Genomic DNA, 15625 nt, shown 5'->3' with positions numbered 1-15625 from the left:
CAAAACCAATCCATTCCATTGGTATGCATAGGCACAAAGTGAATTTTGCCTCTAATTTCCACCACAGGGGTTCAAGCTACTCTGTCTCTCAGCCTCTTCCTCTGATCCTGTGACTTGAGCTCCTTATGGCTGTCCACTTTAAAATGAGAGCTGGATCTTTTGTTTTATATTCCCAGTCAAATAGCGCCAGGTAAGGGTAAATCCAGCATTGATATGCTGATCTATTTTGAGGTAGGCATTGTATCACAAGCTGATGTTCAGATTAAAAAATTATTAAGTTTTCTTTTTATCCCAATCTGCTACACACAGACAGACTAGAAGCTCAGGGTTGTCCCTTTCATCCCCAATTTATGTCACAAGAAGATGACAAAAAAATTAGAAATATTCAGCACAGCATTCTTTTAGGCTTTCTTTTCCACTTTTCCTAAGTTCCATGTACTTGAACAAGGAGATGAATACATCAAGCACTAGAGCTTAATAAAGATTTCCAATTACTATGTTTTCCTCTTCAATCTTAAAACTGACATTTATGATTTAAAAAAAAAAAAGTTATTAGAAGGTTCAAATAGAAGAAAACATTTGAGATCCATTGTACATAAGCCAAGAATTTAAAATATGAGACTCGGAGGAGAGGAGCATTGTAATTTCAAATCAACTAAACCCAGCGGTCAATAGGTTATAAATTGCTAAATAAGATGCCTGTTCCTACAAGCTCTCTCCATGATTTACTCATTAGCACTTAGGAAACAATAAGAATTTGTGAACACACTCAGCAGAGCCTGTTCCTCACAGCAGCCTCTACAAGCCTCTGACAACTGGCCCTTCTGAAGGATGAGGGCAGGATGGCAAGCAGCGAGCTGGAAATGGAGTTTTGTGTCACTCAGCCCTATCAGAGCCTGCAGACTGCAAGGAATGAGATGGCTTTGAGCAGTGCCATATCTCCAGCAGCCCTTCAGCCTGTCAGCGTCTTGGCACGGGCAGCCAGCAATTCCACAAGAGCCATTACTCGTCCTGCAGATCCAAGAGGCTTTCCAGGCTTGCTGGTGCTCTCCTTCCAGTTATTCTGATCCCCAGAGCACTGTGATTTTCTGCCAATTCTGCATACACTGCTGTTTCCAAAAATTCCAGTTCAATGTTTACACGTGTTTCACAATGATCACTCCTAACAACCATTGAGAGAGAGACAATATTACCATGTTTTAATTTCCTACGAACTGCTGGCTAAGGCTGCATAGAAAGTTGTGAGTGCCAGATGGTCCAATTTATTTTATTTATTCTTTCAGCATCTTTATGGAGTCATAGGCACTTTACACATTTTGCCATTTAAAATCATAAGCGCTTTGCCATCACCCCCAAAACCCTGCCAACTGCCTTGGCTGTTACCTTTGCTGTATCACCAGTACCAGTCAACACCACAGGGTTGCCAGCACCATGGCTGAGGCGCAGTTAAGAGAACTGCAAACCCCAAACCGAAACACCTCTTAGACAAACTGACTGCCAAGGAAAGCAGGATCAGTCACATCTTTTACTGGGAAATGCTCTCACTGGCCATGGACAGTGAAAGTCAAGTATACAAAGCACAGAACAGTCAGCAGCATTTACTTTGCCACAGCTCAGATAATGACATATTTCATAGAGACAAGCAGAAACACTGGGAGCTACTATTTTTATCTCCCATTGGCTCTAGCTTGGCTGACTCAAGAAGATGGGTCACTGAGATCAATCACTGATAAATAGTGGAAGGACCATCAGCTGGAAGTGATCCCCTTGATAACAGACAGGAAATACTGATATACTCCTATCTTACTTTGAACTCTGCCTGTAAAGAAAGACTTCTTGTCAACAGCCAACTTAAAAAAAAACCCCAGAAAGTTATGAAAAGGACATTTGAATTCACAGCTCCAATCTGCAAATGTGGAGGTAAATAGTGAGTGTTTTTCTGAGCAGCAGTGGGCTGCAGCAGTTTGCTGAGGCAGGATCTACCTCCCCATCCAAGAATAATGGAAAATGTTTACTAGTCTTTTAATTTCAGTACCTTTTATTTTCTGTCTGAGAATTCCCATGACAGATCCCACAACACAGAAGAAAAGCTGCTTTCCAGCCAGTTGCAAATCTAGCCAACATGAGAGTGGGATCCTTTACCATCTGCTACCTGGAAGCAGTTCAACATGCCTCATTTCTGCAGGAAAAATTATGAAGGCAATTGTTGTGTTACTCACAGTTATATTTAACAACAAAAACTCTAAAAGATCATTTTCACCCAGTCCCAGGCTTCCTGGAGCCCACTGTCATAGCTGTCTCTCTTCCCAGGCACAACTTGTTCTGGAACTGTCCTCACCCTCTCGGTGGCCAGACCTTCTGCATGTTACCAGCTCCAAACCCAAACAGTTTCTCTGCCTGCTAATTTGGGGGCAGCTAGAACAGAGTCCTAGTCAGAAGGCTGTGACAAACATCCCAGTAATTAAAAAAATTCCAGTTATTTTATTTGGGATTTTAATTGGACTTTTTCTTCTTTAATTCGTTTTGGCACTTACGGAACTATTAGACTTTAGAATTAATCGTTTAATGCCATGGAGAAAGCAGGCAGCTATGTCACTGAGGTCATCAGCCATGGAGAGCATCTGGTTTTATTATTCATTGTGTCATTTCAGTTATCTTTTGTCACCTTTGTTGCTCAAGTCACTTTACTGTGCTGTGCATTTACCCAATAGTCAACCAACAGAATTCTTTCCTGCCATAAGACAAAACAATGTCACAACACAGGCCAGTCACTCAGGAAGAGGAACAGCTTCCACTTGGTTTATATGGAAAACAGTAATTTGGAACAGCCTTAACATGTGAAATAGCTCAGATCAGATAGCATAATTATCAGCCTGTGCTCCTTGGAGGCCAGTAACTTGTTCAGCATCTCACCTAGTAAGAAAGCTTGGCTCCCTGAAAAAAAGTGCTAATGAACTAAAACTCCATTTTGAAAAAACAGTATCTGCACAGGAGAGTTGAAAGAGTTGTTTTTTGGGGTTTTATTCTGAAGCATTTAATTTATTTGAACAAAACACCTCATTCTAGCTGTAATTACAGTTTGACCAACTATACTGCTGCTTCCCAGGGAACTACAGATCTGCAGCACAGAGTCAGCCACAGTGCCTGGATGAACTTTCTCCCCCACACTCCCCCAGCTGTTTCATTTTTTGGGAAGAGCTCTAAATCAGCTGTCTGACCAGCCTTCTCCAGTTAAGCCATACTGGATACAGCTTTACAGTCCAATTGCAAATCCACTGCCCGGGGAAGCTGCTAATCCAGAGCCCTGCAGCTGTATCATAATCTGAATTAACACCTCTGAACTGCTGAAGATGTAGAAATATTATTACTCATTTGATAGATGATTGAAAGGAGTTTTCAAAGCAGGCAAAGTCAAAGCGCTGTGTACATGTTATTTCTTGAGACTTTTTATGTAGATGTCACTGGGAAGAGTAGGGGAATAGAACAGGGATCAGTAGCTTCCCAGCTCAGACCATTCCCTCACAGGACTCCTGGGTTGCAAAGAGAAAATAACTTCTTTTTAATGTAAAGACAGCACTTAAATGACTCTTCCTGTAAGCATTGAGCAGGTGTTTAGAGATTACCTCAGTTAAATGGTCATGGAGAATGGAATAAGGAGAGCAGTGCTGAGATCTGTCTTCCTGTTGCACAGGAAGGATGATTTGGGGGTCGTTTCTAGACAAGCTACAGTTGAGCCTGGGTGTTATTTAGTCAGGAATCCTGAAAAACCCTTCAGTTGCTGTGTGGGGGTGGCAGAGGAGTGCAAGTATTTGGAGCCAGGTGGGTTACAGCTGAGGCCTCTCCCTCTGCCCCATCCCTGCACCCTCGGAGGAGCCAAGACTGGCACAAGGTGACTGCAGGAGAACACCAGAGACACGGGCATTGTGCTCTTTGATTCAGAGACAGCTCCCAGCAGCTGGCACTGTGGGGTCCCAGGAACCCCCACTGCCACATCTGCCAAAGAATACCCAGTGCAGGATCCCTGAGGATCTCAGAGCCCCTGGATCATATTGCCACCATGATGGAAAATTAAATCATGCTCAGAATTGCAGAACAGGAAAGCATTATCTGTATTACTGGTATTATAGTGGGCTTCACTTTATCCTTTCAAAAATCCTCGTGGGCATCAGCTTCACGATCTTTCCCACTGCTAGTACAGTCCAAGTAATGCAGCTTTGCATGTGGGACATTTTCTGTGATTCAAGGAGCCACCCTTGCCTCCTGGCATAGCCCAGCAAAATCCACAGCTACCAGGGCTCTGGGACAACTGCAGCTCTTGCAAGTGTGACATTCTGCCTTGGGGAGGGAGAAAACCCATCTACCACACAGTGACTGTATCTCCCAAACACATCTTCTCCTGGGGTGGGCTGGGCAGACAGATCTGGGTTCTGTTCCTAATAAAAGGCTGTTGCTCCCACACTAGTCTCTCTCCAAAGACAATGGGAAGGCACCATCTCTCCAGAAATGCCACATCCTCAGGCCACACTGGGGCACTTCTGGGATATCTGATCCATAAGCACCAAGTCTGAATGTATAATCTGTGTTGGCCTGTCTTCACAGCTCAGGGGGATGTCACAGGAGGAAAGCATGGTAGAAAGGGATATTTTCAACAAGTGGCTGGGCTGTGGCAGGGGGAGCAGAGTGGTGGAAGGGGGTGTTTCTGTGTCTCCGGTCCATGGGTGAACAGCCATGGGGGATTCAGAGCTCAAAGGATAACCCTCTCCAGGGGAACCTGGCTGCTGGCTGGGCTCTTCTTGGAGCTGCAACTCTGCTGAGCCAGCCTAGAGTCAATGTCTATACACTCATACGTGGTTTTGTTGTGTTCTTCTAGCTACAGGTGAGCATCTGCTCTGTTTTCAGAGAAAAAGGTATTTCCCACTAGCAGAAGCCAAATCTGTGGATGACAAAAACAGGCAGAACTAAGAGATCCTGAAATGCCCTGCCCTCTTACACACATTAGTGCTCCTCTTGCAAACCAGCACTTCTCAGCAGTGAATGGAAATGTTTTAAGTCACATTCTGGACTTCTGTTACACGCACAGGGTATTGCTCACCTGCCACATTTTGTCCCAATTTACCAGTTTGGACAGATCACCTTGAAAAGACCCTTCTGGTGCAGAGCAATGGCTCTGCTCAGAGCCTCCACACTCAAACACTCAGCCAGGCTGTTAGCTCAAATCCTCAGCCAAGGGGCTTGAGATCACATTGGGGTTTTTTTGGTTTGGGGTTTTTTTTGCTTTTAGTTCCTGAACATTTGCAGGACAAAAACATGATTTTCCCTCCCTGACACCTTCCTCGTGGCACAGCTATATCAGCTGCTCCTGCATGCCTGTTAAAGTGTCTATAAAGAAAACTCGTGGTATAAAACAGCTGCACAAACACCTCTGAGGGATGTTTCACAACGACTGTTATATGTAACATCTCAGGCACAGAAGGAGCTACAGTTTTCACTATGTCAAACCTCATATTCTGCACTCACAAATGGTGGAATAATTTATTTTGTCACAGTCTGATGAGGCTCCAGAGCCAACATTCCCCTGACCCACATACTCCCTTCTGAGCCATTCTGAGGGATGGATCTAAAGATCTGTATTTTTTAATTACTTTTTAGCCTGTGATTAAGATAACTTGGAATAAACTCAAGGGAAAATGAGGGGAGAAAAATTAACTCTTGAGAAAACCGCAAGTTGCTAACATGAAGTATACTCATTTCTTAAATTAAAAAAGAAAGATGTTATGCCTCATCCCCTGGAGCTGCCTCCCCAGTCTGAAAGCCAGGCTGTACCATTTAACTTTTTGACTTCCTAGAAATTCAAAAATTTCCATTTGAATTTTGTGAACAAGTTTTAGCTGCTGACCCAAGCTCACAGAGCAGACATCTCTGTCTTGCCCTTTGTGAAACAACAGAGACACGGTATTACCTCACTCACCCTTCCTGTTTCATTTGTACTGCTTATTCCTTTTTTTAAAGATAAGAGTATCAATGATCACTATGTCAGCACTGAGATTTCTGGATTCTGGATGCAGTAGTATCAGGGAGCTACAGCCAGACATGCTGAGCTGCAGAGACTTGAAGAATAGATATTTGTAGAGCCCAGAGGCATTGTTATTGGCAAACAAAATCAACAGGTGCTTCATGAATTCACATACATGACAGATACTCTATCTCTGGCAGAGTTCACACACGATAAAATAATTGATTTATCTCAGGGAAAAATGTGTTATTTTCTTCAGAAGCAAATGACAAAAGTTAATGATGCATCTGATGTTACATTGTTATTTTGATTTCTTTTTTAAATCAGTAAAGACACTTCTTCTGAATTAGTTTTATTTATAGCTGTTCAAACCAAACCAGACAGGAATTTAAATTGTGGAGTTTCAGATCTTTGTAGAAATCTCTAATTCATTATGCTACTTTGAACCAGGTTGGTTCAACTTCCCAGTTCTTCCATTCCTCAGAACTATACAGCACTCACCACAAACTCTGAAATCACCCAGCTCCAAAGACAGGCAGAGCAAGCCTGAATACAAGCCTGCAGTGCATTGCCTATGGAGGATGTAGCTGTGGTCATTTGACCACCAAAGAAACCCAGAGAACCTTCAAACTGTTACATTAATGCTGCCAACGTGACATTTCAGAAATACAGATGCTTTCTAAAGACACTGTTGAACACCAGTGTGCTTTGTGCCATTAACTCTTGTGGGAGCCCTCACTCCAAAGCACCTTGTCTTGGGTTAGGGAAGGGTGATTTCCCTTTCCAACTATGCAGCTGGATGCCTCTATATCAGGTCTGCAGCAAAATCCCAAAGACATTGACCCAGTAGCCCAAAGTCCTGGTGACAAGACAGCTGCCTCCAAGTGGCAATTCCTGGCTTCCTCTGGCTGGATCATTCCATAAAAAGAAGTGACTTGGAGCTCAAGGCAGACACCTTTCCACAACCACAGAACACATAAGAAACCTTCACAGAGGTTTGGCTTTTCTAACATTTAAAACACAGCACAGTCATGAGAAGTAGCTCTGTCCCTGTCTCCAGACATGGCTGCTCTTTCTCTCAGCATTTCAATGACCATGTTAACTTTCAGGTTTGTAAACTGTCTTTTCATCTGGGGGTGAATTAACCCCACCAACCTGGCAGCACATCAAACATTTAATAAACATAGACTCTTACACCCTCACCCTAAGCACTGTGTGTTGTCAGGCTTTAGCAGGACTTGGCCTTTTGCTTCTAATATTTAAATCTAGCTTTTAAAAAAAGAGGTAAGTGTTCAATTTAAAAGGTAATTCTGTAATCCTGTCTCATTTTATCCCTTGCTTTAAACAAAGCCTGATTTAACTGGACTGGTTTTCTTTTCCTTGTACCATTCAGAAGCACTTAGAACGTAGAGATGTCCAGGAACAGCTGGAGTGTGTGAAACCAAGTGCTCACTGTTTAATTTTTACTGACACTAATAACCCTGAATCCAGCAGACCAGCCTACAACTTTACTTGGAGAGACAGGCTATAAGAGAAGGTAATGGGATGGAGCATAAATGAATGAGGGGCTGTCCTCAATTAAAATTTGTAAAAAAATCAGGGATCATAAAAGTAGTAAAACAACAATTGATTTTACCACTGTGTACTGGCTGAGAGAAGGGAGAGTGTCATTGGCATGGAAGGATAGGAAATGATACTGCAGAAGTGAATCTGTGTAAAGCTATTGCAGGGGAAGCTGGAGAGAAGCTTGCTACTCAAAGGTTTTTCTTTGCAAAGATCAGGATTTCTCAGCAGACAGTAAATGTACCAAAAAAAACCCCTATACACACTCTGCCTGCCACACCTGTTTCCATTATATCCATCAGGAAAAAAATATCAAGTCAAAGGCTCTATCAAACTTGTCAAAACAAGATGATGTTCCTCTGTGTCAGCCTCATCAATCACCGCTGACACTGCAGGAAATGCAGTACTCGGTTTCTCATGGATAATAAACACTTTTTATATCTGACATTGATTTCCCACTTGTCATTTTTGTATTAATACCTCAGCCCAAAATGGAAGAAGGAGAGTAAAGAAAGGCAGAGATGAGATTCTTAGTGGATGTATTTGTATTTGATGTTGCTGATAATAATAATGGCCCCATCTGATGAATAAGGTAAACCCTACTGGCCAGGACAATAGGTCTTCAGTGTTGTAAGGCTTTTATAAGGCCATCTATTTTAATCTTTTTGTCAGAGTTAGGAGAGGACATGAAAGATAATAAATAGAGGTGGGAGAAACCTCTGGTTCCCAAACTAGTTATATATTTGTTCAAAGTTGAAAAGGCTGGCTACATCTCATTGTGTTTTGGGATTCATGATACTTTATCAGTGACTGCTGTGAATTAGGAAAATGGCTGTAAGCTTCTCTCCTATGGAGACAGCATTTGTAGAACTACACTCTGTGCTCTGCAAACACCTCAGTGTAACCTGGCCCTACATCCCCAAAACAAAGCTATGAAATCAAAACTCAGGTCACTAAGGCACAGGGCTCCTTGTGGCATTTCTGTGCTGAGATGCAGCAATAACCCACATCTGCTTTTGGCAGGATGTTTCACTTGGGGCAAATAACTCATCCTTGACTGCTGGGTTTTCCCCATCTGTATAGGAAGGAAAATTATACCTGACAGCAAGAGGGCAAACGTTTGTGAAGTGGTCAGAATTGTTCCGACAGACCTGGCTCCTGCCAAACGCAGGAAAATCAATTAATCCATCTCAGTGCCAATCCATCTCAGTTGCAATCAATCAAGTAATTAGCTGTCTGAATGCTATTTTCTATCGGTTACACATATATTTCTCACCTTGTTTTAAAACAAGCATGGTTTACTTGGGGGGAAGGGGTGTTGTAAACCCCACAAAAGACGGAAATTCAATTTCACGCTAGTTTTTCTCCCTCACAACATGCTTATTCATCTCTAATCTCTTTCTGGTATCAAGCCAGGCACCAGGGAAATGCACACTGAGGTTAATTTCTACACTCAATACCTTGATATCCTTTGAATGAAAGAACAGACCAAGTAATGATTAAGATGCAAACACGTGGCTTTTTGGGGAAGCAAACGGTTGGAAGCTGCTGTCAAACCACCCAAAAATGTTTCTGCTATGATTCTGGGCAGCTGGTGTGCTGTGGCTGCTGGTTATTGGAATAATCCTTGTCTTACTGCTGCCTCAGTCATCTTTTGTTTCTCCCACCATCAGTACAGGAATTTTCACAGGAATGTGCTTTTGTTCTGTGTCTTGTTTTACATAAAGGGTCCTTAATTCAGGCTGCTACATGCTAAATATTAATGTTTAGCATTTTCATGTCTTCCATTATGGTCATTCTGTGTTGGCTTGTGCTGCTGTAAGGGAAAAACAATCAGCTGTGTGCCTCCAGGGTAATTCTGGTCTTCGCAGAAGGAAGAAACTGAAATTTAAATTCAACACCTCCTAAGCCAGGCCATTTCTGCTGACTCAGGTGTGTGTGTGATGAGCAGCTGCCCTGGGGAATCCAGCACTGCTCTCACACCCTCACACTCCCCCAGGTAGAGAAGAACCCTTCCTGCTCTAACCCAGCACAGAATCCAGGGACGGCTGTGCCAGGGCACGAGGATTTTACGGGGGCATCAAAGATGGGTGGTGCAGATGGGCTGGCAGCTGGAGTTACTATAAAAGCTGGAGTATTAATGCTGCAGAGACCCCTACTTTAAAAAAGACCAAATCTGCAGCCCTGTGGTCTCTAACTCACAGCCTGGGGACCTATTTTCCCAGCAGATTCTTAAGAGGCTGTGGCACATAGCAAAGTCACAATAACCAGGGGAGGCTCAGGATAAAGTGGCAGCACATAAAGGTAATTCAGCTATGTAAATAGTGCTCCAGGAAACACAATCCCTCTTCTTTAAGTGTGTAGCAGAAGGCTTCATTAAAAGTTTGTTTTGAAGTAATTTTTCTGCTCTTTGTTCTCTCTCAGTTCCTTTAAAGTTGTTTGGGCTTTTTTCCCCTTGAAAACAAATCATACTTAGAATAAAGAGACCGCTGACCTACCTTCTCACAGCTGTGTTATACTTAATTGTGAGACATGTCAAATGAAATTCAGGAGTGATCATCACCAAGACAGGCTGTGAAAACTCCTACTGCTCAAACTCCTGAGCCTCCCATTCGAAACCATCAGAATAATCTCTTTGAAAGATCCAAGCAGGATGTCCAATGACTGAATTTTTCTTTGGAGACACATCAGAGCAATGCTCCTCACCTGCTGCTCAGACCTCTTGGCACAGTCCCTCAGCTACTTGGCCACTCTCCTTTGCTGTGGTTTTGGTGCACTGCCAGCACCAAATAAACCTGTGAGTATGACAAAGTTCAAGTCGAATTTGAACCCCTTAAGCAAAAAATTCCATAATCCATGAGTCTATCAGGTTGCAAATGTACACAGCTGATGTGAGAAAATCAAAGTTAGTGAAGACTTAGGAGATGCATCCAGTCCTATAGCTGAGAAGTGAAATATTGACAATGAAGAGCTGGAAGACTTTATTCCATTTGCTTATTTAGATAGTATTGTAAAAAAAACCCTCCAATTTCTTGCTCTTACATTAAAAAAACACATTCAGAATGTGTTACAGAGTTCATGTTTAAGCAGACCTTTTCTTAAGACTGCATGTTTTTCCTTTGTGCAGCACCGGACACTCCAAAACACAACACAGGCTGTTAGTGAATTTCCAAGCTCATTTTAAGAGGCTTTTGCTTATATTGCATTATTTCTCTCTTCATTGACTGTCTCAGTGGTCTCTTGAATGAAACACCTGACACTCGCAGGGGTGGCGAATCTTCTAGCAAGCAGCGTACAAAAGATAATATTAAACACCAACTGTCAACTTTTTTTTGACCTCTGAGAGGGTGGAGGAAAAGGGTCTGTTTGTATGATGATGCAAAGTAAACACTGGGCATCAGGAATATTTGCTCAGCCAATAACCAGGTACCACCACACCTGGAACAGGGAAGCAGCTGAGGCTGACGAGCTGCTTTTGCTTTCTTTGAGGGGGGCTTCAATCTGGAGAAGGAGGAAGCTATAAAAGAGAGCATGATTTAAAACAATCCCTTCAAGTGAGCAGCAGCCAGAGAGGCTCACTGGATGGGATGAGTTGCGTGGGGAGTCTGTGGACTCAGATCTGAACCTGGGCCTCTGGGAGGAGCTCTGGGAGAAGGGGCAGGAGGCAGACAGGCCCCTCAGGGAGTGCTCTGAGCACTGCTCGTTGAGTGAAGGTGCTTGGCCTCAGCCAGCGAGGCCAGAAGCACAAAACAAACCTAGCTGGCCCCTCCACAGATTCTGGCACTAGCAATGCTCCGGGTGAGCATTTCAGTGAGAAAAAGCAACCCCTACTCCTGATCTTGTGACTGTGCTGAGCGTCTCAGCCCAGAGGAGAACACTCATGCCTCAGCCCCACTGTCTCTCCCTTGCTCTGGCAGCTCATGAAATATCCTGTGGATGTTTCATCCTGTGAAACGTCCTCCCTCACCACTGCCACGATTTAAACTGCTGATTGCCCAGACATGGCTGCTAATGAGTCCCCTGGTATTTACAGACACTGTTCATTTGGAGCAGTGTTACCTCGTGGATAATTTTTCCAGCATAAGCAGGACTGATGCACACCAGGGCATACCTGACAATCATTGTTTCTGTCACCCATTTGTACAATGACCACACTGAAAATTCAGGTGAAAAATGTCATTCTTGTTAGAGAGAGAACACAGCTCTGCCACGGGTGTACCAAGGAACATTGGTTTAGGTTATTTGAAAGTGGGATTTGTCCAACCTGTCCCGCCTTTCACCATATCAAAATTGACACCAACCAAAAGAAACTCATCTCTCTCACATTCATTTTTGAGAAGACTTGGTACATTTCTGCTGTTCTCCAGTTGTACAGCAGCCAGAACCAAAATAATTTTTTCAGCATGTGTAATAATAGTTTTAAACAGATTTCTCACGAGATATATCACTGTCTCAATAAAGAAAGGCTATTATTTTCTAAATACATTGCTCTGTATCCATATTTACCATCCTTCACCAAATCTATTTCATCTCTGTCAATTTTTAGAGTCCTCAGTAGACAACAACCAAGAAAGTTAATGGGAAATAGTTAATCCTAACAACAAGCTTCTCCATTCAGGATAGAACATGACAATAAATACTGATTTGGAGGAATTCCATTTTAAAACATCCCATCCTGTGCCTTACACCTACACCCAGTGGAGCAGCAGGGCCCAGGTGAGCGCCAGGTATGTTTTACATCCTTGTTCCCATTTCTGCCCCAGGAAAGACAAGGGCATTGCCTCCTGTGTGTATAAAATGAAGAGCACATCCTCCCATTTATGCCAGTCTGAGCCATCTCAGATAAAAATACTGAACCCAAAGCTCTGCTCAGATCTTACTCCTGCTGGATTTCCTGTTCAGTTTGGCTAACACAGGAGATTCCACTCGAATAAACAACCAAATATTGATATTTATGCAAATTGAACAAGCGGTGACGTAAACTTTTGAAGTTTGCTTGTGTGTGCTTCCAAACCAATAAACACTATATTTACTTTGAACCTTCTATCTCAAACACCAAGAAAAAGATGCCTTTCAAGTAAACAAATGTAATTCAAATCAAGACAGCACATGCAGTGTGAAATCTTCTACCACATCATAAGGCAGCAAGTACAGTATAGCTCAGCTGTACACCGCTAATGCCAAGATTTTGTAGTAAAAACATTGACAGACCCTTAATTATTATAGTGCCTCCTGGCAGTGCTATAATTAGATTGAACATAACTATTAGTCATCTTAATTAGTACACACATTCCTTGTTTAGCACAATAAAAATTACAAAGCAAGGATGCCACTTAATTAGGTGACCTGGGAATTGACGCCTACCTATATTTCACTTTTATTTTAAGTGTCCTTACCGAGATTAAATCTAATATTTATAACCAAGAATGGGTATTTATATGGCACTCCACCTGTATATAAAATCACCTGTTAAATTAATATGTATTAAATACCTCAAGGACATTTCTGAAGTTATGCCAGCAGTTCATTTGGAATTGTATTCCAAGGAAAGAAATACATCACAATTTTAGAAACTCAAGGTTAATTGCATATTCTAATAAGTGTCTTACATACCATAAATTTAAAAGAAAAGGAAGTGCATTCAGTTAAATCCCCATCAGTCTTCCAGTTCTCCTGATGGTGTCTCATCATGTCCTAGTGAAGTGCTTGGACCTCTTTAAACCCTCTACCACAAACATTGTCTGAGGGCTCCACTAAGTAGCCACAACTTCAGAGAAATGTTTTTTAATTCAGAATCTCATTCATCACACGTTTTAAACGAGTGGAAATTTGGTATAAGTAATCTCTGGTACGGTCAAAACCTGCATTTCACAAGCACCCTAACTCCTGCAGTGCTGACAAGCTGTCTGGGGACTTTTATTGGATTTTGGGTCTCTGTCTTCACCTCAGAAGGTGGCAGAGCAAGGGGATCTGGACACTTTCCCATTTCACAGGTCAACCAAGGAGTTATTTATCTGAGACTTATTGAAGCTTGTGGTCGAAAATGGGACCAGCTGTTTGTTTCACAGCATCAGACAACGATGCTACAGAATTGTTAATTATGTTTAACAATTTTAATTGCACTAGATTCATACACAGGAGTCTTGAAAATAAAATGTGCCCACTTTGCCATCCACAGATACACCACATCTAGCAGGAGACACAGAATAAAGCAGCTAAGAGGCTGTGGTGTGCACTTTAGCTGTGTGAAAGCACTGACACCACCCTGTGTTGCAGCCCTGAGTGGGCAGAGAGCCTTTCAGGCCACAATGAACAGCTCCAGTGTGATACAACAGCACTGTGCAATAAAACTGCTGCTCAGAACAAGAGCCCACAAGAACAATGAAGACAAAACAAAAAAGTCATGACATTTGGTATAGAAACCAACGGTGTTTTCTTGCCAGGTACCTGCTGACATTGCCAGACTCCAACTTCCTCCCTCCAGCCCAGAAAGCTCACCACAGCACTTAGCAATCTGTTCACACCATCATTAAACCCATTATCCCTTAGTGATGGAAAAGTCCCTACAAATGCCACAGTGCCACTGCTCTGTGACAAATCCCCCTCTCTCTAAGTGGTGAGCATTTAGTATTTACTACCACAGATTAATTTGAATTTAAAGAAAAAAAAAAAGAAGGAAAAAAATTGCTTCTGTAGGCAGACTATGGTAAATATCAATATGTTTCATCAGAGCTCCTCTTTCATTAGTTCTAGACCAATTACAGCAACTATTTCTTCTCTGGGATAATTCATCAAGCTATTAATTAGAATATGGAAAACATGAAATTCTCTCTTACTTCCTCAGTGCAAAGGACTTTCCAATGATAATTGTTACAGATAAGGAGAAAATGGAAAAGTTATTGTTTGCCACAGATTAAGAGACTTGCCAAAAAATGTAGAAGAGTTGATATTCAATGTAGCCAGCAACAGAAAAATAATAAACATGTAAACAATTTAAGGCAACAACAATATAAGTGCAGGAACTAATTTTTCTTACCATGACTAGTTCTCCAATTTCTTCTACTTCATCAGACTGGAAATTTTCAAACCACAGGCTCCCCAGGAAATATTTCTGGCTACTTCAGGAAAATCCTTCAGTGACGTGGCCCCAAGGTGATGATGTCAGGGTCCAAATCCTTTTGAAAAGCTGCTCTGTGATTTCTTGTGCCCCCATGAATAGTGAGAAGAGGCAATTACTGTGAGTGCTCTGTCCATTATCCCCAGATAGCCTGACTTCTGCTGGAAAAGTCTGCAGATATAAGTTTGTAACAGGGGCAGATAAAGAGATGTCACAGGGCTTTGGCACACACAGGAGGTGAAGTTGGCACCATCTCTCAGATCTGATGAAAGAGCACAGGTCAGTCTGCATTGGATCACATTGCATTTGCCAACTTTCCTTCATAAACTGATAGTCTGCCAAAAGAAAAGGAAACAAATGATAAAAGGCCAAGGCTCATGAGAAGTAATGATGCCACAGACAAGAGACACCTGAGTAGGCTGTGAGGGAGACTCGACTGATCCTCCCAAAACTCAGCAAGTATTGACTCCGTTTTTTCTAGGTGCACACAATTCTCATTCCTTCCCAGTGCTGTCCATGCTGTGCAGCCCTGGCCACGGCGCAGTGCACCTGAGGGGGCTCGTCAGGGGAGCCCAAGGTACCACACACTTATCATTTTGAACATCTCCTCAGTCCTCACATCTTCCTTCCTGCATCTCCTCATTCCTGAACCAGACTGGTTATGTCCTGTCACAGCTCTCCTCTCCAGTCTCCAACAACAGCTTTTTGGGTCACATTGCTCAGTTCTGACTCAGAACTGGCTCTCCCATTGACGCTGACAACATAGAGAAGGCTCTGCTTCTCTCTCCCCCCATGATTCTGCTTCTGTTCTTCCAGGCGACCATCAGAAATACCTTCTCATGGCTCAGGTAACAAACTACTTTTCCCTTCACATTGTTCCTCCAAAATTATACTTAAGAAAGGGGAAAGCGGTGCCTGACACTGAGGGTGAG

The sequence above is a fragment of the Corvus kubaryi genome, unplaced genomic scaffold (genome assembly GCF_017639235.1).
Source record: "Corvus kubaryi isolate FWS band 111438036 unplaced genomic scaffold, C.kubaryi_AGA036_p1.0 124, whole genome shotgun sequence".
Taxonomy (NCBI): domain Eukaryota; kingdom Metazoa; phylum Chordata; class Aves; order Passeriformes; family Corvidae; genus Corvus; species Corvus kubaryi.
The sequence above is the reverse complement of the archived record's forward strand: the minus strand, read 5'-3'. Positions refer to the sequence as shown.